The 26,678-nt window shown below is 37.1% G+C and overlaps 1 long non-coding RNA gene across 2 annotated transcripts in view; it reads left to right on the top strand.

Moving 5' to 3' along the window:
- The window catches only part of LOC140686802 (uncharacterized), a 143,702-nt gene that overhangs the window by 6,291 nt on the left and 110,733 nt on the right, over nt 1-26,678 (top strand). For both annotated transcript variants that reach the window (XR_012060736.1, XR_012060734.1), the window contains exon 2: nt 20,989-21,036. This is a non-coding gene — a long non-coding RNA (uncharacterized lncRNA). The remainder of the gene's footprint in view (nt 1-20,988; nt 21,037-26,678) is intronic.

Here is a 26,678-nt window from a genome sequence, read left to right as displayed (position 1 = left end):
TTCATTCTTAAAATGCAATTTGAACCACACGATCTCCAATGCAATAGTTTTCTATGATCTCCAAGATACGGTATTGAGAAGATGGAATCTCAGCTTTATCATCTCTTGATGGTAGGTGCTTTTAAGCATTGAGCAATTTTAGGCACGTACACAAAGGCATTGGCTCAAAGATCCTAGAGTGATAATGCAGATAATGTCCTCAGGCTGTGAAAAAAAGTAGTTCATCTTATAAACAGGCTTTTCCAGTTTTCTCAAATCTTGCCTTCATCTCCCCTAGGATCTTTGCTTAGGTGTTTTTTTGTTTGTTTGTTTTCTTCCCTTTGCTTACAACTTATGAATCATGAACTCCACAAAAACTCTGTGGGGATTTTGAAACTTGAAAATCTTGATCCTGTTGCAGATAAAGAGGATGGTATTGTAGTACAACCCAAACCACATTTATGAAGAAAATTTCACTTTTTCTGATAGAAAAAAAGGGGGGAGGTTATATGTTAAATGTGCTAACAAACAGAAAACACTTAAGCAAAAAAAAGAAAAGAGAGAGAGACAATCAGTAGCTAGAAGCCCTAGGTTGCCGTCCTCGCTCCTGTCAATCATAAGCCTTTTGACTTTATGATCTCGTTTACACCGCCTCATCTGTAAAACCTGGAGATAATTGTTCCTTTCATTCATCTCACTATTTTTATGGGACTAAAAATACGATAATGCTTAATAAAATGGTGAGAACTGTCAGATATAATTACTGACATTAATAAATATCAGGTATTTAATTAGTGCCAGGATACATAAGAGAGTCAGAAAGTTTAAAGGGCAACCAAGACAGTGCTGGATTCGCAAAGCAAAAGGTGGGCAATCCAAAGAGGAGGCATAGGTACCAATAGCAGGTGGAGCAATGAGGTCGAGACGGTAGGAATGGATGAAGAGATTTGGCAAGAATGAGGTCACTGGTAACCTTTCAGGAGAAAGTTCAGTGGAATGAAGAGGATGGAAGTCAGATGACAGACAAGGAATATTCCATGTTTCTTCTAATACCAAGTGTTACTATCAGAGAAGATGAGTCGTCTGTGAGCCTCAGCATGGGAACATTCACAGCACATTCATAGAACATTCATAAGTTGTCAGAGTTAAGCATAAGAGCAGAGATGAGTCATTCTTCCAGGCCAGCCTCTGTTTAACCCATGCTGTATTCAAATGAGCGAGATAGGGAAGCTGCTTCTGATGAGTTTTACTATGACGTGCGTTTCTTATCTTTTCCTTATTTAATTTGGAAGGAAACATCACGAATAATTTTCTTCAATGTGACATAGCTCTAAGAAGATATCCTTATGTATTATGATAGAGGGGTTGGGGCAAAATGATCTCCTGAGATATTGAGATTCTATACATACTATCTCACTCACTCCTTATTTAAATGCGTTGGTCTCTCTTACTCGTTTCCTACCCATCCCTATTCCACTCTTTTTGTGTGGAGGTGAGGGGAGCTTAGGGAGATACATATGACAGAGATTGCCTCTATATATAGTATACAGACGTACATATACACATATACATATACCTACACACAGGTAGCATCTGTTGTATCTTCCTTGAGAGCAAATAGAGACATGTATCACCACCCTGTCTTACATGGTGCTATAAAACAAACTGATTTGGACTTCAGAATGGCATAAAATTAAAAAAAAAGATGACATGACAGGAATATCGATCTTATGACTGGTATAGTCTCCTCTCAAGTTCCTATGGCTCTTGGACTATAAATTCAGACTTCAGGATCCTTCAAAACTCCCATCGTCTCACCAGTCAGCCCCGCATACTCCCTGGAACAACATTCATTTCCTTCCTCTAAAGACACCTGCTAATACATACCTATTTGGAAATCCAGTTATCTCTCCACCTCTGCACCAGAGGAAGCAGTACTTCAGGTCTGTTCTTCCTGGTTTAGTGCAGCTGCTTCCTGAGAATATATGACAAATGAAGTGAAATGAAGCCCGAAAGCTCACCAAGAAGAAACCTGAGTTCTACAGGAATCTTGAGCCAATTCCCTAGAGGTCTTCTGAACCCTACCTGGATGACAGCGTGTCTTTGGATTTGGAAAACAGATCGCCCCTGTAGCTGTGGGGCTCCAAAAGGATTGTAAACTGCTCTTTTCTGTGTCGTTACCCTGTGCTGCCAGTCTCACAGTAGGTATCATGGCCTCCTAATGTGAAACCTTCTGCTCTTTGTGCTGGTGTCTGTTGTACTGAGGTCTCTGGTGGCTTTGAGAAATCCTTGACTCTCCAAAATCACAAGTCAATAAAAAATATTCAAAAGACAATGCTGAATCAAGCTCAACAATGGATAGGGCTAGGCTAGGCTAGGATAGGAATAGCTTTTGATGTTAGAGGGTAAATTTGAGAGTGGAAGCATTGATATTTATAATATCTCTCAAAAGAGTTCAAAATATTTTTATGACACTTCAGCTCCAGTTAGTTGGAGCTTTTGCTTATTTTTTGTCCTAACCCACATTCAAACCCACATTATCCCTTCCTCTGGGAACCTTCCCTAGTTAACTTTATTATCACTTCCTCTGGGAACCGTCCCTAATTTTCCTAGACCATGCCAGGGACTTTAGTGATGGCCTTTTTTTACATCCTGAACTTTCTCCACCATAACACTTACCAGTTCTTCATGCGCTTGCATCTTTGCTTCTTTCTTGGAAAGGTAAGTTCTATGAGAAAGGGGTCGACAGCTCTGCTTATTGAGTAACTTACATGACAGGCGATATTCTAAAAACATGAAGTTAAAAATTTTGGAACATTGTCTGCACTGGCACATAAGAAGTTACAATAAATATTGACTATTGTTACTATTAGTGGTGATTTAAAAGTTGTATTCTCAAGACCAGATTCTAATATTCTTGAATCCAAAGAGATGCCTTCCTTGTGTTCGGATACCCTGCTGTCCCTAGTTTAGTATCTTGCATATAGTAGGCACTAAGTACATAGTTGTTGAATGAATTTGTTGATTACCAAAGCTGAATTCCATATTATAAATTACAGGAAGAGAAGGAAATGACATTGGGACTTGGTTGTCCTATATCTGGTAGTGATCTAACACCACAATGTTAATAATTATCACCAGTATAATTCCTATTACATTAATGGTGTGCATGTTATCTCAACCAGCTCCTGGACCAGTTTTGTTAGATACGTACGAATCACATTTAGGACCAATGGTAAGGAAGACTTGCCCATTAAGCAGGCACTTAACAATACTTCTCTGCATGGATCAGTGCTGCTCACAAGAAACTGTGTCATTTGATGGGTTTGGTGTGGACAGCCGAAATCCTGTTGAGCAGGAGCAATCCTTGAAGCAATCCTCAGAAAATTCAGCTTGTTGAAGACTATAACATCTTGAATCACTCTGAGAAAACCCAGAAGCTTAAGGAGCCAAGGGACTCCATCTGTTGGCGACCCAGCCATCAGGAGCCCAGCCAGCACCGGACTCTTGTGTTCCGCATGGAAAAGACAAACATGCTGATCAGATCGTGGTGCTCATTACTATGAAAATTACTGTAGGAATAGTACTGAGATGGAAAGAGAAACACAGCAGCAGTGTTATTCAGAGATGCGGTGTCATCCAGTTTCATAGATTAACTAAATCTTTGCTATTGCCACTTTTTGCATTTGAAGTATTTCAAATATTTTTACTTCTGCATCCCTGATTTATGAAGGACTTAGTAACTATAATAGAAAGCATGAGAATGTATGTTCTTAGAGTTGATGGATTCCAGGTTCTCATCCTACTTTTGCTACTTTTTGTTCTGTGTACAGATCTTCCCTAGAAAATTTCATTTAAAGAAATATATTATTGGGTAAAAAGTTTGACAGCTACCTCTGTACATTATAGCTTCCTTACCTTATGGGTCAAATCCTGTTATGACAAAAAAACACTACTTCTGAATCACTATATAAAATAAAAGCTTTCTTATATGATGTTCTGTTTATTTCAAGCAATACTTTAGGCACAAAGTTGCAGTAAAATGAAAGTATTTGTCTGGGCCCTTAGATTTCCTTATAATGCAGTTTTTCTCACAGCTTTTAAATCTGGCATCAGAATTTTGGAATTAATATTATGGGCTTGTGTTAATTTGGTTAGATAATTTACATAGATTTTAACCCCTTTGCTTAGAATTCAATGCTAAGTTTTGAGGGATCACTGTTTTTGTTTCTGATAAGTAAAGACATTTTCTTCTTTAAGGGTCAAGATAGTTTAGTTATTGCTTTACTATTCATGCCTTTTTAGATAAAGAACATTTCATTTCAGTCAAAAGGAAAATTAGAATATTTCTTTAGATTTTATCAGTCTGTCAGGAATGGGAACAGATCACTCTCATAGAGATATATGGTATTTCAAGCACAAAGGTGACATTCTGTAGTTTTAAACTAATTAAAAAGGAATTAAAAATGGTTTTTACAACTTCCTAAAATTGTTACCCCCAAAAGGTAAAAATTCCCATTCTTGTCATACTCGAAAGACAAGTTTACAGTTGGGCGACGGTGCATTGTGTAGTGAAAGATTTTAAAAGATTTATTTAAAAAAAGGAAAAGTATACCCCCAAAACAGGAGGTGGGCTGACCCAAGGGAGGAAAAAGCGGCGGTCTTTGTCTCCCCTTTCTCTTATACCCTCACTTGGAGGTGGTCTTTTGATCGATTGATGGCTCTTGTCTCTGGAATGCTTAGTCACGTTTGGCCCCTTTGCGCATGTTCTTACCCATGGTGTACACAGAAAAACCCATGGGGGTGGCTAAACTGCAATGTTAATTATAATACAATGGGCACTGGGCTGTGTTCAGTTAAGTCCTTTCTCCTACCATGCAGTTGTGGCTGTAGGGTTCTAACCAGTTTCTTGCTGGCACTTATTTAAAAGAAGTAATGTCCCTTTATGCTGGAGGCTGGCATAACACCATCTTCCAGACCATCCTCCCTCTCCTCCACCTGTCTGCCCAGTGCCCTCACATATCTAACTACCTAACAAAATCACAAACACAAAACCAGTTTGTAAAAATAATTCAAGACTAGGATGTGGATGGGGGAAGGGGAAAGGAATAGGAAGCAAAAGAAGGGAGAGAACTTATATTTATTGGATATTTGCTATGTGTGAAACATTAAGCTAAGTGTGTTATACATATTCCTCCTTTTAACCCACACAATGATCCATTGAGTACATACAATAATCCCCAATTTCTTAGTGAGAACCTGAGTGGTAAATAATATTTCCAAGGTCGAGCAGTGATGGAGCTGGGGTTTGAAACTACGTTTGTTAGATTTCAGATCCCTGGTCTTTCCTGGTGTTCCTCTGGATCCCGAGACCAGTCTGTTTTTGCATGGTTCCTACAAACTGCCCTTCTCACTCCTCCTGCGGGGGTTCTCACTGATCTCGGTCTAAACCTCCAGTCACGTTCCATCCTGCTCTCCATCTCTTCAGCCTTCTAATGCCAATCCCTTTGTGGCTCCTTCTCCCATTTGGGGGCCATCTCAATCTTCACACACAGAACTCTTTGCTCCACATGTTCCTTAGTTTCCACTTGACCCCAGGTTAGCTTTAACTTTTGACTACACAGCATCAGTCTACCTTAGGTTAAAGAGCCTCTTGATTTAAAGAAATACCAGGGCCTCACTTTGCTAATCCTGCAAGGAAATCACATCTCCTCAGCTTACTTTGGAGCCTTTAAATTGAGGATCCAGGTGTCTTTTTATATGGAAATTAGAGGAGCTGGAGAATGGAAAGAGCCAAAGGCGTAAACTATTTGAAGTCAACAACTGGCTCCCAGGTGAAGCCCTTGGAGGCATGGAGAGCCAAGAGTCAGCCCTTCCCCCGTCCCAAATAGCCCATCAGATAGGGAGGAGGGTCACTCAGAGGGGAGGATGGTTGAGTGGCGTTAGCCTGAAGTAGAAAAGGCATTGGTAGTTGTGGGTGAGAGGTGACTGGGTGCCTGGAGGCCAGAAAACTCAGATGTTTTCTAGCCAAAGGCTGAACAAAAAAGACTGGAATGATGAATAAGTCAACCTGAAGCTGAGGCATCTGGTTTTGTAGAAAATAAATCGTAGAGGGACATAGTTTTTCGGTGACCCAACAACAGTCTGTAATGCCATTGAGGAAAAAGGAATCTCTCCTTGATTTTGAGCCTAGGTAGAAGGAAACAATGAAAAGCTTTCTTTTCAGGTGATTTGCAAGGAATAGAAGTTTCTTGTACCTGGGATCCTATTGACAATCGGGAGAACTCTGGTGTAGAATTTCACAAAAGACCCTCCTCTTTTGTAGGTCAGAGTTGGACAGGGAAGAAGGCTTGACTTTCCCCAGGCCACACTAGAAAGGCCTGAGAAACATTTTTTAAGTTTCTTTCCTTTTCTGGATGATAAACCAGGCCCGATGTCTTACACTTTTTGTTGTATCCTCCAGCATCCCGCTCCGCATCTAGAACACAAACAGTGCTCCATAAATGTTCTCTAGGTGGATGAATGGGTTGGGCCTCAAACAGGATGATGTATGTGAAGGTACTGAAGAGGGTGGAGGGTTAAAAGTGTAGGCTTGAGGGCAGATTGCCTGGCTTGAAATCGTTACAACCCAATTTACTAATTGTGTGACTTGGAGCATCATTTGACACCTTTCTGTGCCTCAGTTTTTCCTCCTTTATAAAGCAGAAATGATAGTATCACTATCTCTGAAGGATGTTGTGGGTGTTAAATAAGCACAAGGCATTTAGAACCGTGCCTGGCCCATAGTAAGAGTTCAGTAAAATTTAGACACTTGGGACTCAGCAACTTGGAAATTATAAACCAAAAAGGGGTTTTATTGTTTTAAAAATAACCAAGATTGGATAAAAGGCTAATGCAATTCAGTAAAAACCATGGCGTTGAAGTGTATAATATTTTAAGTTTGTTTATTAGCAGTCATAAAGGTTGTAACTTGGAGTAATTTGTCATTTTACTTATGCATGAATTTACGTTGCCAGTACTGTTAGACTGGTATGCAGGATGAATCTGTTCTCTGCAGACTGTGCCCCCCAAATACCTTGCCTGACATTTCTTGTAGCTACATATTCATTATCTATTTTCTTAATAAGCACTATGAACACAAGCACTATACCTGTCTTATTTTTAGAGCCTGACACAATAATAAATACAGCTAAAAATGTGGTTCATTTACTATGTGCTAGCTACTATGCTAAAAGCTAACATAATTGACGTCAATTAATATCTCATTCAGTACTCACAACAACACTTTGAAATGGGCATAATCATTGTAATAGATCATTGTTCAAAAATATTCATTCTCCTGCTGCCACTTCCCTACTCTCAATTCTGGTTTCAGACACGTGACTTACTTGGACCAATGGGATGTAAGCAGACATGGTGCTAGCTAAGGCTTAAGAAGTACATGCATGGGTGGGCTGGCTTTTTTGCACCTCACCATCATCATGAAAAACAATGCCTAGGCTAGCCACTGGTTCCAGGAACAGGATGAGGGACCCCTAGAGCAGCGCTAAGCCCTTAGCCCAAAGCAGTCAAGATCAGCCCACCACCAGTCAAATTCCAGACTCATGAGGAAGCCCATCCAAAATCAGTAGAGCTTTCTAGGTTTCTCTAGGCACTTGAAATTTTAACGTTATTGTTACGGAAACGACAGGCCAGTCAAGAAACAAGCACCACTTGCAGGGTTGGAGTACTCAGATGTATTACGCCAGCGGGCTCAGAGGGGCTTCTGCTCCGAACCTCTGAGCACCTCCAAGACGTGTGCATGAGGTTTTATAGGGTAAAGTACAGGCTTGGGGTATTTGGCCAATAGGCATGGAACAGCTTTAGCAGCATTATCATCACAAAAGTGGAGGTGGGGAGGCAGCAAACCAATATTCCAAAGCCAGATATGTATCTTTGAAAATCCAGCTGGCTAGCAAAAAAAACATAAACAGCAAACCAACACTAATTAACTTAGATTTACAAGTTAGTCCAGCAGAACTCAGATCAGTATTCCAATACTTAGATTTGTGAGTTATCTTGTTAGCCAGCCCAGCCTCTCCTTCACATTCCTAGACTTGTGAGTTATCTTGTTAGATCAACCCAGTTTTTCCTTCACATTATATTTTTATTTTCACTTAATTCAAGGTATTCTTTAATTTCATTTGAAACTTCTTAGACTCAAATGTTGTTTCATTATAAAATCTTTGGGGATTTTCCAGCTATTTTTCTGTTGTTGATTTCAAGTTTCATTCCACTGTGCTCTGAAATCATACCTTGTCTGATTTCTGTTCTTTTAAATGTGTTGAGGTATGTTACATGGCTTAGAATGTGGTCTATCCTGGTGAATGTTCCATGGAAACTTCAGAATAATGCGTTTTTTTGCTGTTGTTGGATGGAGTATTCCATAAATGTCGATTAGGTCATATTGATTGACAGTGCACTTCACATCAACTATATCTTCACTGTTCTTTATCCTGCTTGATATTCTCTGGGCTTCCAGGGTCTGTGCTTTGGTGTCTGTTGTTAATTTCTGAAAATTCTCAGCCACCGTTACTTCTGTTGACTGAAATAAACGCACAGCCTAAAAGTTGAGAGTTATGTTGTAATTGGCGGACATTTCTGAGGACTCGAACCCCTTCAATCCTGGGATGACAGCCTCTCAGATCGCTCAGAGGGACAGCTCTAAAGATGGAGGGGAGGAGCTGGGATATATAGGAGTCTAACAACAAAGATCAGGTAGTTGGAACATTTAAAGTTTACTCGTTAACTAAAGAAAACCAGGCATCTCAAGTTAACTTAGCGCTTTTCTATGTATGGGAGGGAGCAAACATTTGGGCTCACTGAATTCATTCCTTTGACAAGCACCTAGCTATCTGGGGCCAGTATCCTGTCCTTTCTTACTGAGTCCCCTCAGAGTGCACCATTGTGAGTGGCTGCAGAGGCTGGGCTGCAGCCTTGTCTTCACTGGGAGTGGTGACTGCAGCAGCTGATGGCTTCAGCATTCTTTGTTTACTGATATGGTTTGCAGTATTTTTCGTTCACACTTCGAATATTTTTTTCCGTCTTACTCTCTTTTCCCTCTGGTATTCTAACTATGTGTGTGTGTGTTACACATTTTGAAAATTTTCCACATTCTTGGGTGTTCTGTTCTATTTTTTAATTACTTTTTCTCATTACATTTCAGTTTTGAAAATTTTCAATTGATTTATCTTCAAGTCTGTTGATTCATTCTTTAGCTGTGTCCCTTCTACTCTTGAGCCTATCAAAAGCATTCTTTACTTCTGTTAATAGTATTACAATCTCTGGTATTTCCTTTTGCTTCTTTCTTAGAATTTCCATCTCTATGTTTATATTACCCATCTGTTAAAAAACAAAATTCAACCAAGTAAATTTGAAGATCTAATTGACTTTATCCAATGATTCATGAACCAGGCAACATCCCATTTAATAAATTAGAAAGACACTCCAAGGAGTTGTACAAAAGAAAGGCTTTCAGAGACAGAAGGAAGTTGGGGCAAGGAAGCTATTAGTAAAAGAAAAGGAAGGATCATTTCAGGCCCGGTTATTTTCTTTTGGGGGTAGGATGAGGGTCAATCATGCAGATTACCTCTTCTTCCTTTGGGGGATGGAGAGGGCTCACATGACACATTACCTCACTGGTGCTGATCAGAGAATTCTAGACGGGCCAATTAAGATTACATTTCTGGGAAAAGTCAAAACTGCAATTAAGTCAAGTATTAAATCTTGATTTGGTATTGAGACAGGAAGGGGGCAGGGCACAGCCATTCAATGAATGCTACAGCAGTCAACATCAAAATGGTGAAAGATTCAACCCCCAGTAAGCCTTAAGGCTCAAGATGATGAGAGATTTAACTTCTAGCAGATCTTGAACTTCATTATATGCTCACTGTAATATATTAATATGTTGAATAACATGCCCACAGGCACCATGGCAGTCCCAAAGCTAGCCACAAAAGGTCAAAGAGTGGGAAATGGCCTACTTCCTGGGAATCCCAGCCCCTTCCCCAGGCTACTTAGACTGGTCCTTCCACTTAATAGCATATGAAGCCATCAAGCCCATAAAAACCAGCAACATGGTGCCTTACAGCCACTCCTCTCTCCCTCTTTGGAAACAGCCCACATTCTGTCTATGGAGTGTGTACCTACTTTTAATCTGAGCTTCCAACTGCCACTCCTCGTGGCCTTTATCTTGCCTTTCAATGTATCTCTCTGAAGAAATCTACCTTTACTCAACTGTGGCTCGCTTTTGAATTCTTTCCTGCCCGAAGCCAAGGACCCACAACTGGCGGGGCACGTCCCGGGGGCTCAACCAAGATTTGGAATACGGCCCTCGTCACTCCCTACATCCGTTTTCCTGCATCAGTATCATGGGCTTTAGCATAAGTGACGGTATTTTGCACCTGTGGTTTTCTTTTTGCCACATCTGTTTTTGTGTGTTGTCTAATTTTTCTGTTAGTGTCCTAAATATGTAATCATAGTCATTTTTTATTTCTTATCTGACATCTGCGTCCTATCTTGAGTTCTGTCACTTGCTTTGTCTGTATATTTTCTTGCCTTTTAGCATGTCTTGTAATTTTTGGTTGAAAGTTGGACATGATATGTCAGGTGTCAGAAACTGAGGTAAATAGGCTTTTAGTGTGAGCTTTTCTGTTAATCTTGCTATGAGTTGGGCTGTATTCAATGTTTGTTGCAGTGGTAGTTATGAGAGAATTAAACTTCCTCTAGAGCCCTTTTTTTTCAATCTTTCCTCATTACTTTGGGCTTCTCTAAGGACTTCCCTTCAAAGAGGCTGTACAACTTATAGCTCTTTCAGCTATAATCCACTCTTATTATCCTGGTCATGGTGGATAGGTGTGGGAAGGGAAGTGTTCTATAATCTTATGATTAACTCTGCCTTTTAATCAGTCTGTGTCCCTAGGATGTGAGCTTCACAAGTGTTCCTTAGCTTGTTTTTTCCTCCCTCATATGAATTAAGAAGACTACAAGGGGCTGGAGTAGGATAAATGCCCTTCCCCTAGGTGGGATGAGGCTCTGGTCAAGTATTTCCTATGAAGATAGGCTTCTGCTTTGGAGAATGCTCTGTGTGTATTCTGTAAGGTTATGCTTCTCCTCCCCCGTCAGAGCCAGGAGGATCTCCTTCTAGGCTCTTCACCTTGAGAAATGAATGCTTTCCTGGAGATAAAACTCATTAAAGTGTGGGACTCCCTGCAAGGCAGCAGCCCCCAGAGGTTTCTCACTTCCACTCTCAGTCTCCAGCAATTCATCAAAATTACCATTTAAATGTTTCTACCAGTTTAGGACTATAGCACCTTCTGCTTCAGATAAGCAGGTTTCAGCAGTGACTCTCTGAATTCATCTGCCCCTCTAGATTTTGGGGTGGCAGTTTGTCCCGTAACCTCAGTTCTCTGATAGGTCCAAGGAAATTTACTGACTTTTAGTTTGCCAGCTTTTTCTTATTCTAAGTGATAAGAGTGATATCTTCTAAGTTCATTGCATGTCAGAATTGGAACCGCATAACCTTCAACTTATTTTTTAAGTAGGAACGATATTAGTCAGCAATTACATTCTTACTTGGAATAGATTAATTTCATTCCTAACAGCATTCCTCAAATAAGATCAACTTACATATTTTCCAATTTGTTAGACAAAAATCCGTTAAAAATTACTATGAGATTGAACAGCTTTGCCACTGAAAATGAGAAGACTGTTATTCAACCTCTGTCTGTGAACTCATTTTGCTTGTGGCGTTTCTCTCATGTCCAATACAGAACCTGTGGATTTAATTGGCTTGTAGAATTGTGCAGTAACATCAGAGGCCTGATAAAGACAGTATCCAGCAAAGAGGTGCCTGTCAATCTATTTGTAACTGGAAACAAAGACAATATTGGGTATACAAAGAATCTATGTGATAACTGTTATTATTATCACTTAAGAAGGAGCAATAATTATGTCATAGATATGGTCATAGAAATGTACTGGTAAAATACAGGTAAAACTCATTAGATTACTTTTATCTATTTGGGAAATTCGGGGTATTTAGATTTGTCCCATTATTCCTGTTTATCTCCTTGTTGAATACTCAGTCATACAGGTATTTAAGACAGCCTGGGTAAGCCCCAAGAGACCTAGCCCAACTTAGAGTCATTCCAATTTGAAAAAAAAAAAAAACATGGGTTAGTTTTGGGGGTTAGTCTGTTCACATAAGTACCAAATGGACTCCAGGAGTTTACCTGAACTTGTGATTTGGTGGCAGGATCATTCTGGGAACCTAGGGTGAAACCTGAGAACAGACTCAGATCAATGTCTGTGCTGTAGCCTCTGGGCTGAGCAGACAACCAAGAACAGCCACAGGGATGGGGTGTGCTGAAGAAAACCTTTCAGTTTTGAGTGGTGGTGAACAGACTTTCTCTCTTTTAGCTGAGATAGGACAAATTGGAATATTCTTAAGGGATTAGCAGCTTCCAGGAGGTACTCTGGCAATTAAGACTAGAGAGACTAGAGTGGGCTGCAAAGGATTGGTATGAGTCTTGTCCTTGGAGCTTTTAAGGGGAGGCAAGAGGGGTGGAAGGCAGACTGCTGTCTGTATTTTAAGTGAAATTTTGTCTGAAGACAAGGGGATGGAATAGGTAACTTCATGGAGTAATGACTCTCTTCATGATGATTTTCACTATTTTTAAACTTCATTCTTGAATCCCAGCTCTGACACTTATTAGCTTGAAGTTGTTTAGCAAGTCTGAATCAGAGTTTTATCTGTAGAATGGAATTAATAGAACGTGCATCATGGGAAACAATTTCACACATTTAAAGTGTTGAGAAGAATCCCTGGAAGATAGAAGGTGCTCAAGAAACAAAGTGTCAGTTCCTCCTGTACACACATACACACACACACACACACACAAACACACACACTTCCATGGTGAAGGTTACAGGTGAATAATACATGCCAAAATATCAGAAAGGGCCCTTTAATTTTATTATCAAATAAATAAAAGTTTAACAGATAAACTTCCTCATTGTGGGGAGTGTTGCAATGGTATGACGGCTTAAGCACTGTTTTCACGTATTCATGGTTGCTGGATATCTGTAGAATACTTAATTATAAACAATGACTCTTCGAAACACAGAGTGGGTAGGATTGTTGTCTTTCACCAAAGAGAGTTGAGTAATAGGACATATTTCTTTTTGACTGTCTAAACTTTGGGGGGATAAATAATAAAATAGGAGTATATTCACCATTAAGTGCAACACGTGAACTAGTTTTACTTTCAACTGTTTATATTGTACCACATATTCAAGCATGAAGGACAAAAAGAAATAATTAAATGTGATTCCTTCCTCTAGTTTGTGTTTATTCATAAACATGACATGTCTTCATTTTGGTTCCTGAATTTACGTCAATTTTATATTCTAAATGCTACAATAAAAACTTGGAAAGCTTCAGCTTAATTTTTTTCTTTCGAATCTTTTTCAGAAACAAAACATTACAACATTACAGAGTTTTGAAATAGCTGCATATCTGAAGTCTTATTTTGTCCAAGGACACAGCTGAGTTATTTAACAAGATTAAATTAAATCCATAGTAGAGGACTCTTGAAAGCACACATTTTATTGATCTAAAGTTATAAATAGACATCATAAACAATAGTAACACTGAAGGCAATCTGGAAGATTCAGTACCTATAAACTCTGTGGTTATCTGTAAAAGTACAGGTCAAATGAAATTTTCCACAAACACTCATAATATTATTTATTCATTTAAACCTTGGTCATAGACCACATGATTTTAACATGATTAACAATTATTTATATTTACAGAGTTGCTATTTTTTCATTCTTTTACCATTCCTCCCAGTTAAGCTAATTGTGTTGATTTTACTGGTTTGAATGAGAGTCATTTTGCACTATCAAGATAAAAAAAGTTATCATTTGAAATAGACTGGAACTGATCTGTGTTATGGGCTGAATTGTGTCCCTCCAAAATTCATATGTTCAAGTCCCAACCCTCAGTACCTCTGAATGTGACTGTATTTGGAGAGAGAGTCATTGAGGAAGTGATTAAATTAAAATGAATCCATTAGGCTGGGCTCTAATCCAATCTGCTGGAGTCCTTTCAGAAGAGGAATTTTGGACATAGACAGAGACATCAGATATATGCACGTGCACAGAGCAAAAGACCATGAGGACACAGCCATCTGCAAGCCAAGCAGAGAGGCCTCAGAAGAAGCCAGATCTGCCAACACCTTGGTCTTGGACATCCCAGCCTCCAGAACTCTGTTGTTTAAACTACCCAGTCTCTATATTTTGCTGTGGTAGTCCGAGGAAACTGATATAGCTGCGATTCTTACAAACCTCTATGAAGAAGGTATGACTGTTAGTCTTTTTAAATTTGTTATTATTTACAAAAGAAAAAAAATAGCTAAAGCGCAAGAAGCCAGGGTTTGAACCCAGCAGGAAAGAATCAGAGCCGTGATTTGACCTCCAGGCTTTTAAGCTCATCTGACTGCATATTATATGCAATGCTATTAAAGCCATATTGACATTATACATACTTCTTTTACTATTGAATTGAGTATATTGTTAATGAAAATAATCTTATAAATTATGACCAGGAAAAAAAGAAGAAAAGAAAAAGAGAAAATATGGCAGGTTTAGAACACTTAAAAGAAAAATATTTCCACTGAGCAGATACAAACCATGACAGTACATTGTTACAAACTTGGATGGCTCAGAGTATTAATCAGAGTTCTCCTAGGTAGCACAGGAGACCGCAGGGCCTTGTGATGAGACAGTAGAATGAGTGAAGGCACACACTGTCAGAGCTCAAGAAAAATATAAAAGAAAAATAAAATTTTGTATCAATGAGCACCTTTCTGAAATAGCAAAAGAAGACAATAGATATTGTTTAAAACACAATAGAGGACACAGAGGACAGAATTGAGAAAAGCAAGTAAAACAATAGATATAACAAAATTAAAATAATTACTATACATAAAATCTTAGTTTGTTTAATTTTTACACTGATGATAAAAAGTGAGGAGACTGCAGTACTTTGGATTAACCTTCCCACTAAGAATACCTACAAAAGCCAGAGCAGAACAAACGAAAGCTTTGACCTGAAGGCATCAGAGACGTAGTCGTAACGAATTGAGGGAACTGCATCTGGGAGGGAGGACAGTGAGCCCCACACTTTGGACTGTTCTGGATGATTCTCAACATCCAGGAACTGAAAAGCTAAGCAGAGCTATTGCCAGACTCCCAAGGATGGGGACAAGTGTTAGAGTTTAGATCCTATTAAAAAGGAGGGTCCTTGTTACCACATTCCCAGCCTTTCATTTGGGACTTGAAGAGTTACATTCTAATAGGACAAAGAAACAGAAATATAGCAGGCCTCACATTATATAGTCAGGGAAACCAGTGCACAGAGAGGTTAGATAATTAGCGCAGGGTCACACAGTCACTAACAGCAGAGCTGATTTAAACTGGCTAGTCAGGCTCCAGAGTTCATGCATTTTTATCTTCATAGTTTAGTATTCAGTCTGCATGATACTGACACCCAAATCCAACAAGGATAGCACAAATAGAAACTTTAAAACAATTTCACCTATTAGTTTGATATAGTAATAACCTTAAAAAAAAAAACCCAGAATATAAAATTCAACAGCACATTAGAAAAGTTATAAAAACAAGAGCAGGTGTGATTCATACTGACAGTGCAAAGAGGATTTACCATGAAGAAAATTTAATTTAATTTAATTCAACATATTAATAGAACAAGAGCAAAATCATAACAATCTCCATAGATGATGAAACTCTTGATAAAATTCAATATCCATTCTTGACCTTAAAAATACTTTAACTAAAATATAAATTAAAGATTTATTTTTATCATACTTAGACGAAATCAAGAGTCCACGTCATATTGATGGAGAACACTAGATATATTCATAATAAAGCTGGAATGAGACAAATTATTACTAGCTAGTATAATTGTCAGCAATAGATGAGAGAGAAATTAGACAAAAATGTTTGAATAGTAGGAGGTCAATTATCATTATTTATAGAAGAAATGATTTTATATCTTTAAAAACAGAATTACCTTATAAACTATTACAATCAAATAAATATTTCAGTAAGATAGCTGAAAAATTTACAAACAAAATTTGATGGCCTTCCTATAAAGAGTCAACCACCAGTTAGAATTTAAAGTGGAAGATCCACCTGACAGTAATACCAGGATGAATCTTAATGGCTATGAATAAATTTAACAAAAAATGTCCAAGAATCCTATAAACAAAGTATTTAAATGCTATTATGAGAGATGGGAGAAGACCTGAATCAATTGGAAGATATACTCTAACCTTGGATAGAAACACTGAACATCATGATAATGTAAATTCTCTCTAACGGAAGGCTATGCATTTAATACAATAATACTAAAATAACAGTATGTCAGTATTTGAAATAGATTAGGTAAAATGATAAAACAAAACACAATTCAAAGACAGCAATATGGGAATAGTATATAGTTTGAAGATAGCACTTCACATCAGTGCATAAGAACAGTTATTAATAAATGTTGAGAAATTGGAATAGGCATTTAAAAAATAAACAACTTTCTTTGCTTATTTCCTACACTAAAACAAGTTTTAGATGGATCAAGCATTTAAACTTAAAAATGAAGCTATAAAAGTATTGAAGTGCACTAGGGAAGCTTTTATTCAGTAGTTTCCAAGTGAAAGCTTTATTAAGTGTGGAAAAGAAACCATAAAATAAAAGATGAATAAATTCAACTACATGAAATGTTAGAGGTATTAAAAAGTGCCATAAGTAATTTGAAAGACAAACAACGAATATTTGCTAGACAACTCTAGAGCAAAGAGCATCATTTCCTTTATATAAACAGTGCCTTATTTCTGACTAATGGTGTGGGCCCTTGGATTGATAAAGAAATGGAAATATTTACATTTTAAATACAGAAAGAGATGTGTCTTTGAACCAGCAGCCTCCCTTTTAGGAACCAGGAGTCTCGTTTCTAAGAACTTATCTTTACAGATATGCTTTCATATCTGCAACCTGATGTACATGCAGAAGGATGTTCCTGCTGCCCTGTTTACAGTAATGAGATGAGAAGCAGTGTAAATGTCCACCACGTAAAGACCAGTTAATTAATATGGTGCACCGAGCAAAGCAATACTGTTGCAACTCTGAAATAAGTGGTGCAGCTTGGATGCACTCACATGAAGAAAACCTACAAATATATAACATTAGGTAAAAGAAAAAACCGGTGTGTATAGTATGGCACACTGGGGGCAAACAAGCTCATAAATGATTATACTAGTTTATATATAGAATATCTTTGAAGTGGTAGAAAATACCTCTGAAAAGTATATGTGGTGATTGAGAAACAGTAATGGAAAAAAGAATTATGAGTTTTTGAATATTCTTTTTTTTAGTTCTCTATATCATGTTTATATAAAACCTACTGAAAGTTTTTTTTTTTCTTCCAAAAGCTTAACCTGGAGTAATGAGCAAGAATAGCCCATAAAATTTTGAAAAATCAACTTAATAATGAGATTCTAACTTTACCTGATCTTTAAGCATCTTATATATAGCTACAACTGTTAAATGTATGTGTTGGACTAGTGCAAGAAGAGGCAAAGAGAGCAAAGGAATAGAACTGCAGCTTGGAAATATAAATAAATATTAATTAAATATATGTATATTATGTAAATATATATGAAACTTTTATTACATACAATATACTGATCAATGACAAAAGACAACACAAATTAGAAAAGAATAACTAAGATTTTCAGCATTCTTTACAAAGAATCTCTAAAAATAAAAAGTTTTAGTATTTATAAAAATAGAAAGTTGTATTATGTTTAGAATCTCTAAAAAATAAAATGTGACATTTTCTCTAGTGAAAATTAGTGTAGAAAATATCTTTAGATATGAAAATATCACTTTTCAAGTTCTGGATTTCAAAGAGAAATATAAGCAAAATAAAAATGGAAAACAACCTGGAATAAACATTTGCAACCCAAACGATAAAGGGTTGGTATTTGAAGTATTTTATATTTCTTTATGTCAATAAGAAGCTGAAACAGCCTCATTAAAAAAAATGGGCTGTGAAGATGAATAGGACTTTCACAAAAGTAGAATTACAAATGCTCAAAAACATATAAAAATATTCAATCTCACTTATAACAAAAAAAGCCAATTTTGCTCCAGTGTGAGAGAGCAATTTCACTTCCTTTTTCCAATCTATAGTCTTGCAACATAGATATGAAGAAACAATTCTCAAAAATGTTTCAATTTTATGATGGTATTTTTCATGATAAATTGGCTAGTTTCGGGCCTAGTGCGTGCGCTGCTGTGACTCACTCCCTTTGCATGCAGTCCCCTCGCTGCTGGCGATGCGGGCTCCAGGGCTCCTCTCCAGCTGTGAGTTTATGTCACACAGCAGTTTAGGGTGGGCAGGGAAGGGGCCTGGACACATTCCTGGTCACATAGTCTGAGGAGGAAATTACTCAGATGGGTCAAGATTTCCCTGCCCTAGTCTGACTCCTGGATTGGGGTTGTTTATCTCTTCTTAGATCTTGATTCTAGTAACTCAGCACGTCACTGATAGAGCCTTGTGTACCTCAGATTTAACCTTTTACACAACCTCTGACTCTGATGTCTTTCACAACTTTTTACCACTTGTGTAGAGTCAATGAGATTGTTAGTTGCAAAACCACCACCTCAGTTTTCGTGCTATTCTGTTCTTACATGTTTTATTACTCGTAACCTTTATCTCGCTGTCGGGGAAATTGGTTGATGATTTTTATTCTTTACTTTTACAATAAAATTCACCTGTTATGGAGACTAAAATACTTTGAGTCTGCAGGATAAGTGTGTCTGAAAAGAGACAGAGCCTAGGTGTCCAAGTGAACTTGGCTACAACACTTATTAATTGTTGACTGTAGACAAATTACTTCACTTCCCTAAGCCTCAAAGGTCTCATCTTGTAAAATGGAATAATGGGATTGTCACAAGAATTAAATGATTAATAAATGTAAAGCATTTAGAACAGAGCTTAGCACAGACTGAGTGCTCAATAAATACTGTATGTTGTAATCTTTTGCAATGTGCAGTTTAGCATGCATGTTCTCCATCAAGTCTTTTTTCCTACAGTTGCAGTTGTACTCTACAAATGTCTTTTGTGGGAATAAGCTCACAACGTGTCTGTCTCCAGGTATGAAGGATTAAAATAATGTACCACAAAATCTAACTTTTGGTTGCGTTTTTCTGTTTTTCAATATTACTGATAAGTAACAGTAACAATGTTGATTAAATATGAATTGTATATGCATTCATATAACACTAAAAGAAAATACCTTTTTAATATTTGACAAAATACATGTATAAATTTTTACTTCTTAATTTTAATTTCAAGTAATGTTAGCCTCATCTGACTCTAATACTCAACTGCCTGAAATCCTTTCTGAGACAAGATGTAGCACAAATAAATTATTAAAAGCAAAGTCTAGAATTCTTAAGAAATAATAACCCGATGACACGTTCTTGTGTTAAAAAGTAGACCCTGATGATTTGTTTCAAGTTTCCTTTATAAAAGTTTGAAAGTTGTCTCCATTACAACTGCATTACTCGTGCTATACTCGTGTAAAAGGGAAACAAGTATGGTACACTCACTTGGAAGCCCCTGTTTATTCACTCATTCAGCAAGTATTTGTTGAGGTCCTACTGTTTGTTCTAGGTATTGAGGTGCATCAGTGAAAAAAATAGACAAAGGACCACACCCTCTTAATTTACAGTCTAGTAGAAGGAAAAATAAATAATAGACATCATACACAATTAAATTGTATAGTCTGTTTGACTGTGATAAACACCATGGAGAAAAAAAATATGTTTCAGGGTAAGAGTGATAGAGAGTATGGGTTGAATTTTATGAATTTGACGTGCGTGTTTGCATCACTTCCTCCACACTAAGTGGCTGGCCTGATACTTTCATTCAATTTAGGAGCACAAGTTTTAAGAGATGGGTAAGACAATTAGACATTCCTAGGTGAATGTTCTCCATTTTGCAATATTCACTTTACAGCTGTTACTTAATTATGTTAATATGTTTCTATTTTTGAAGGGTAATCTGCATTTTACCAGGCTTCAACAGCTTTGGAGTCACAGGGACAGGAATATCTCCTTTCCTTCAGATCTTTCTTTCATTTCTCTCATTCTCTCTTTATTGTGTCTAAGCGACTGTTTAACCTAGCTACAGGATTTATTTTATCTTGAAGACTGTATTTAAGCTTTCACTTGTCTATTTTCCAATTCCCTACCCTTATTTTATGATTCCTTTTATCTCTTTGAACATTTTAAGCTGCATATTTTAAAAGGTGTTTTGGATCATACTTGCGCTAATTACTCAGGTGTCCGTTCCACATTTCTTGAGTCTGTGGACTCTCTCCTCTCTGAAATTCTTCCTGTGTTTTATAACTTTTGTTTATGAGGCCATTTTCAGTGGGACTTATGTTCTCTGGAAGGCTGTCACATACCATTGGTTAGGGAGGCCTCTCTCTAAGACATTATAATGAACTCTGCTTATGTGCAATAAAGGCCATAGGTTCTGGATTTTTCTTTTATCTTACACTCAGTTTGTCAGCCTGGGAAGCTTATACAATATGAGGAATGTGATTTCAGGCCCCTATGTCCTTGCTTGATGTATCTTCAAGCCCTGCTTTCTTGAAGTTGATTCTGTTTCTGTTCATAGCCTGGGGTGGGTATTTTTTCATCTACTGAGATCTTGACTGTCTGGTGAAGATTTTCTAGTCTTTGTTCATAAACAAGAGGAGAGCTTTCTTAGCTCAGGACTCTAAAAAAGTACCCAGGAGTCTTAACATCCTAAGCCCTAAGACATAAATCTATTACACATTCTAACCACCTCTCTCTTTCTTCCCATTATAGCTTCAACTTCTGCTCTGTGACTCTGGGATCACTCTTTTTGATAACCTGGTAAGAGCCATTTCTTTCTTCTGAGTTCAGTCATGCACTAGCAATTCCTGACACAAAAATCATCTTCCAAGTTAAAATGTACAGGTAGCAATGATACAATTATGTTATCAGAAACCATAGAAAGAGTGCTTTACAAAGCTATAGAGAACACCAGTGATGACATCAGATTCTGCTGTGGTGCTAAGTGGGAAGCACAGCAAATGTGTAATTCATAGTTCTTCGGTGGCAGAGTTGTGTTAATGGTAAATGAGCATTCTCACTGAAGTGATATTACTGAAGTTCAACCAGTCTCACTTTGACCTTCAGTTTTCAGAGTACTTCAGAATAGAACTGATAGCTGAATAGTCACCTGTACTTTTGAAGATACTGCTTGGATAGCATGATAGGCAATGAAAAGCAAATTACAGAAATGAATGTGCTGTAAAGATACTAATTCAACATGAAAGAAAGTGTAGAACATTCATCCTAGTACCAGCACAACAGGATTTAGCATCAATTGATGTGTCAAATCATTTCAGACCTATATTGAAAAGGACTTCCCTGCCGCCATTTCCAGTGAAAGTGACTCTAATAGCATTTTTATTTTTGTCTGACAGTTATATTAACAAGAATTAGCATATGAAAAAATTTACATGGATGACACATAAAAAAGCCATGCCATATAATTTTAACATCAATTGGATTTGTGTTTCCTGTTTTATTCATGCTCTGCTCAACAAGCTAGAACAAATGTACTCACATAATTTTGAAGCCAAAAGAAATCTTGTGGCTAAATTCTACATCGTCTCTATCCATGTACTTTGAACAAGAAGTTTTAAAAGCAATCTGAATATCTCTGGTACTGAATATTTCAGGGCTTTTTTCCCATCTTAAAAACATAAGGAAAAAATGACAGAATTAGAAGCAATAATCTTCCTGTAAAGAAATTATTGTATTGCTCACTTTTCATCTTTGCCAACAAAGATCTCCAGTAGTGTGTTTCTATGACTGAATGGAGTTGGGGGAGGTGTATATTATTGTTAAAAATATGAATTCCTAGGCACTGACTCCTGGGATTCTGATTCTTTTGATCTGCATTTTAATAAACACCCCTCCTCGTGATTCCTATGCACACTAAATTTTGAGAACCATTGATGTAAAGGCTACATTAAAGAGCATGGTAGGCAATACACCAAGACAAGTATTCAGAGTACACATATTTCTTTGGAAGTTGGTCATTTCTTTGATTACTGCCAGGCCACGTTAATTTATAGAAGAACTACAGACACTAACAATTCAGTGAACAGTTCCATCCAAGCTACAAATAGCAAAAGCAAGTGGAATTCAAAATATACATCCTGCAGTTTGAAATCCAACCACTAGATCTGTTGGATTGAAATAAGAAAAGACAAAGAGCATTTTTCAAGCAGAAATGGCACCAGAGAAGTGATTAAAATGTGGATGAAAAAAAGAATTTTCGATCCGTGGGTCTTATGATAATGAAGCAACCCTAATATATCTGATGGGAATACCAATGTTCTGATGGATTAGGTAAGAAATACACAAATTACTAGAATTTGGAATTCAAATAATCTGATCACAAGAATATCATTGAATATTAGCATTGATATATCTAGCCAGAATATCACTAGAAATAAACCATAATGTAAATGGATAAAATTACACAAACTCAGATTTATTATTCCCTAAAGCATTTATTTTAGTTGGTTGAACAGTCTTACAGCATATCACTTGCTAAGTAAGCCAACGTTTAAACTGTATATTATGAAGATAAACCATGAATTCATTTTCACTTTTTAGTTTAAAAAAATTCAATGTTGTAATATTACTACTTTTTAATCATTATTTTTCATGCAGAAAACAGTTATTTAGTTCTGAGTTTAAAGACTAATAAACACCTATGCTTCTCTGCCCTAACATATGAGTAAAACAGGTTTTTAAAGTCTTATTTTATTACACATTTGTCTAAAACAAAACAATTTCAAACTACTGTAATTTTTATTTTGTTTTCTTTTAATAAGTGTTAACATTTACACTTTGAGAAAGTCAGGAAGCAAGCTCTTTGAGGTAAGGAGAGTCCGGATACAGTGCTGGTAGCTTTGATGTGGGCTACGCCCATCAGAAATTTTGTGTCATAAATTTGATTCATATGTGTAAACATTGCATCTTTTTTCTAACCATTGCCAAAGATACCAAAAAAAGTCTTCAAAATGCCTTCAGTCATTTTACCTTAAAACATTTCACAAATTTTTACAAAATTCAAAGAATTTTTTGAATTACAAGGATTACAGTTATTTGTCATCACATTGTCCATAAATTCAATAACAAAATAATATGCAAAAGATTAAATTCTTGATTTACAAAACAGAGATAGACTCACAGACATGGAAAACAAACTTATGCTTACCAAGGAGAATGGGGGTGGGGAAGGATAAATTAGGAGTGGGGATTTGCAGATACTAACTACTATATGTAAAATAGATAAACAACAGGCTCCTACTGTGTAGCACAGGGAACAACATTCAATACCTTATAACGGCCTATAATAAAAAAGAATATGAAAGGGAATATATATGTGTGTGTGTAGTGTGTGTAAAACTGAATCACTGTGTTGTACACCAGAGACTAACACAACATTGTGAATGGATTATACTTCAACAAAAATAAATAAATTCACTGCTTCCATCCAGTTTTAAGGTTAAACAAAACTGGATTGAGCTCAACTTTCAATCATCTGTTTAATATTAAAATATGCCTTGTTTTATAAAGGCACCTACTGCAGTTTGGCTTCAGCTTGTGGTTGCATGAGCAATTCAGGGTTCCATAAATTATTCTTCAGTTGTATCCAATTTATCATCCAAGATGATTCTGAAATTGACTTTGAAGGAAGCTTTAAGCAATTTTAATTTGGTCCTGTGATTGAATTCTCCATTTTACCTAGTTGAGGCTTCTCTCTTTGAAGTTGCAAATAGACTGATGATTTTCTTTCAAATGTATAGATAGTTTTAAAATATAATTTAACACTGATAATTTCACGCTTTTATATCTTGAGCTTTTCTCACCAAAGAAATATCATTATTTGGACCATTTGTACCTTCACAATAAAACTAGTCTTTAATTAAGCATCTAAGTAGCTCTTAAAATTCATAGGTCTACTGCTGCTGCTTGCCGTTAAGGGTCCGCTGTGTGTGGTTGAGAGCCTGCTCTCAACTGCTTAATTTCAGGCTCAGTTCAGGGGGCCTAATGGACAATTACTTTATTTCTTCATGCCTCATGATTTCAGGTTGTTCTAAATTTTTCTTATCGTGAACATTTTCTCTGTAAGCATATGAGTAAAATTTCTTGTTTTAAGTAAATGAAGAGCAAATATTTAAAACAAGAGAATTTTCAGTTACTTGTTTTATCTGGGAACGTATTGCAGAACGGTGGAGCTCTGTGCATGGACTAGGAAAAAACATTTAGTATAGCTCAACTCGGGCAGACAGTGAAACTGATTTATGGGAACCAGTGGTTTATGTAATTGAAAGTTTTAAATTGCCTTGAATTTATGAAGTTATAAATTAATTTTTCAGAAAATCTAACTGTGCAGGACTCCTGAGTACATCTAGAAAACATGCTTCTCAGCACAGCCATGTGGTTTACTCGCTGCAGTGTTAATATCCCTGTTCTCCTAAGCTTTAAAAAAAGGTGTCATTTTTTTCTGTCACTCTCTGCAATGTGCAGATTTTTTAGTCTTTGAGCTTTCATTGAAAAAACAGTGAGTTGGAACCATATGGAAAAGTGAGACAACATATGTCTTGTGAAACCTCTAAGGACCAAAAAATTCAGAACTTTCTACTTTAATCTTGGAGTAAATTTTACAGGTTAAGAAGATCGTCAGTGTTTAAGCTAACAGTGAAATCTGTTGACTAGTTTTATTTTTACAAGTCTGCAATCAGAGTTGGAACTCTAAATATGGCTTGAATCAGGGCCTCAAAAACTGTCATCAGGGCTGGCGTCTCTTCAACACGTCTCATTTCTTCTCTGTGTTGTACTTTCATTCTCAGGCAGGCTATTGCCCTGTGGTGGCAGTGGTCACCTTTAGAAAAATCTAAGATTTCATTCTGCTAATTTAGCAGTGCAGTCCAAAAAAGAGAATTTTCTTTCTGGATAATTCCCATAAAAACCCCAGGGCTGATTTTTTATTGGTGTGGATACCATAACATGCTTGCCCTTCAGTTAATGGCTAGTTTGGGTGATAATAGAATGCTCTGATTGCTCCTGGTGTCAGAGATGAGCTAAGTGCACTTAAACCAGGTACAGTGAAGGTGAAAGGCAACGGCATTTCCAAAGCAAAATGGGGGTCCTTTGTTCAGAAGGGGCATGGATGCTGGCAAAGCAAACAAATGAATTTTTGCTGCATTTTACTACATGCTATGTATTTTGCTAGTCATGCAAACACAAACCACTGGAGGGTAAATCAATTATGATTAGGGGTGAGAAGCATTTGAAGATGTGCTCACTCACAGAAGGTTTAGTCCCTCAAGCAAATGGACTTCAGTCTGCCTAAAGCATCAGTTTGTAGACACACGTTTTTTCCTAGCCCATCTAGACAGGCCTGACCCTGATGGTAGCATGTGTTAGGCTCAAGCTGGGGACCCTTGTATATACCAGTTTGATTCTTCTTTCTTACTGATTTCCTTTTGCTTAATGGTCCCTTCTTTCTATTAAACATTTTGTTAATTATGAAGCAAGTTCTTGCTACTGGAAGGTCTGCAGTTGGCATAAAATTTATTCCCTAATAGAAACTGCTGGAGGAAGGAAGCCAGTTTTTTTTTTTTCTGTACTATTTAAAAACTTTTGAACACAAGTAACAGTTTCCTCAGAGGGTTAAAAAATAAATAAAAAGGAGGGGAATAAATCATGCTGAAAGGAGGAAGAATTGGGATTCTTCACATTAGTACTGTAAATTGATAACATTTGGAAGAGCACCATCTTAGAATGATAATGAATTTAGGAAGGAAAATATAGTCAGAAGGTGTTCTGTTCATTTATAGTTTGATAAGGAAGAGAACAGACATGGTGATAACAAGGCTGTCTGAGAGAACTAGGAAGCGCAGTACTGTGGGGCCTTGGAATTAAGTCCTTGACATGCTTGTTAAAATTGAGACAGAGAAATGAGGGTTATCATAACCCCCAGCCCTCAAGGTCTTGAATGCCTAATATAATCAGAATATTTCAAGTGCCTAATAATTATAATTAAGCTTTAGGTTGAAATACAAGGGTTATGATCATTTCAGGGTACAGTCAGATTTATTTGAATGCTTCTTTTGAAAATGTGAATTTATTCCAACATAAAGAAACAATTTGAGCATAATAGGAATTTTTTGTTTCTTACACGTGAATTCACCTGAGAGAATTACTGGATGAATGCACAAAGCTGTTGCGCAGAGCTGAGTAGATGGCACCAAATGCACAAATGACATGCCCAAATCACAAGGTGTGCCACCTACCTTGGTTCAGGTTGGTGTTAGGAGCTTCTCTTATCGAGATCTGATGTTTTCTATCCAGTTTCTATAATCCTTCCTCTATCAATTCCACAAGCAAATGTCAGGTATTTCTGAGATAAATTACCCTACATACTGAACTATTTATTATTATTA

The sequence above is a fragment of the Vicugna pacos genome, chromosome 2 (genome assembly GCF_048564905.1).
Source record: "Vicugna pacos chromosome 2, VicPac4, whole genome shotgun sequence".
NCBI classification, from domain to species: domain Eukaryota; kingdom Metazoa; phylum Chordata; class Mammalia; order Artiodactyla; family Camelidae; genus Vicugna; species Vicugna pacos.
Note: the sequence above shows the minus strand (reverse complement) of the source record. Positions and strands in the feature narration are given on the sequence as shown.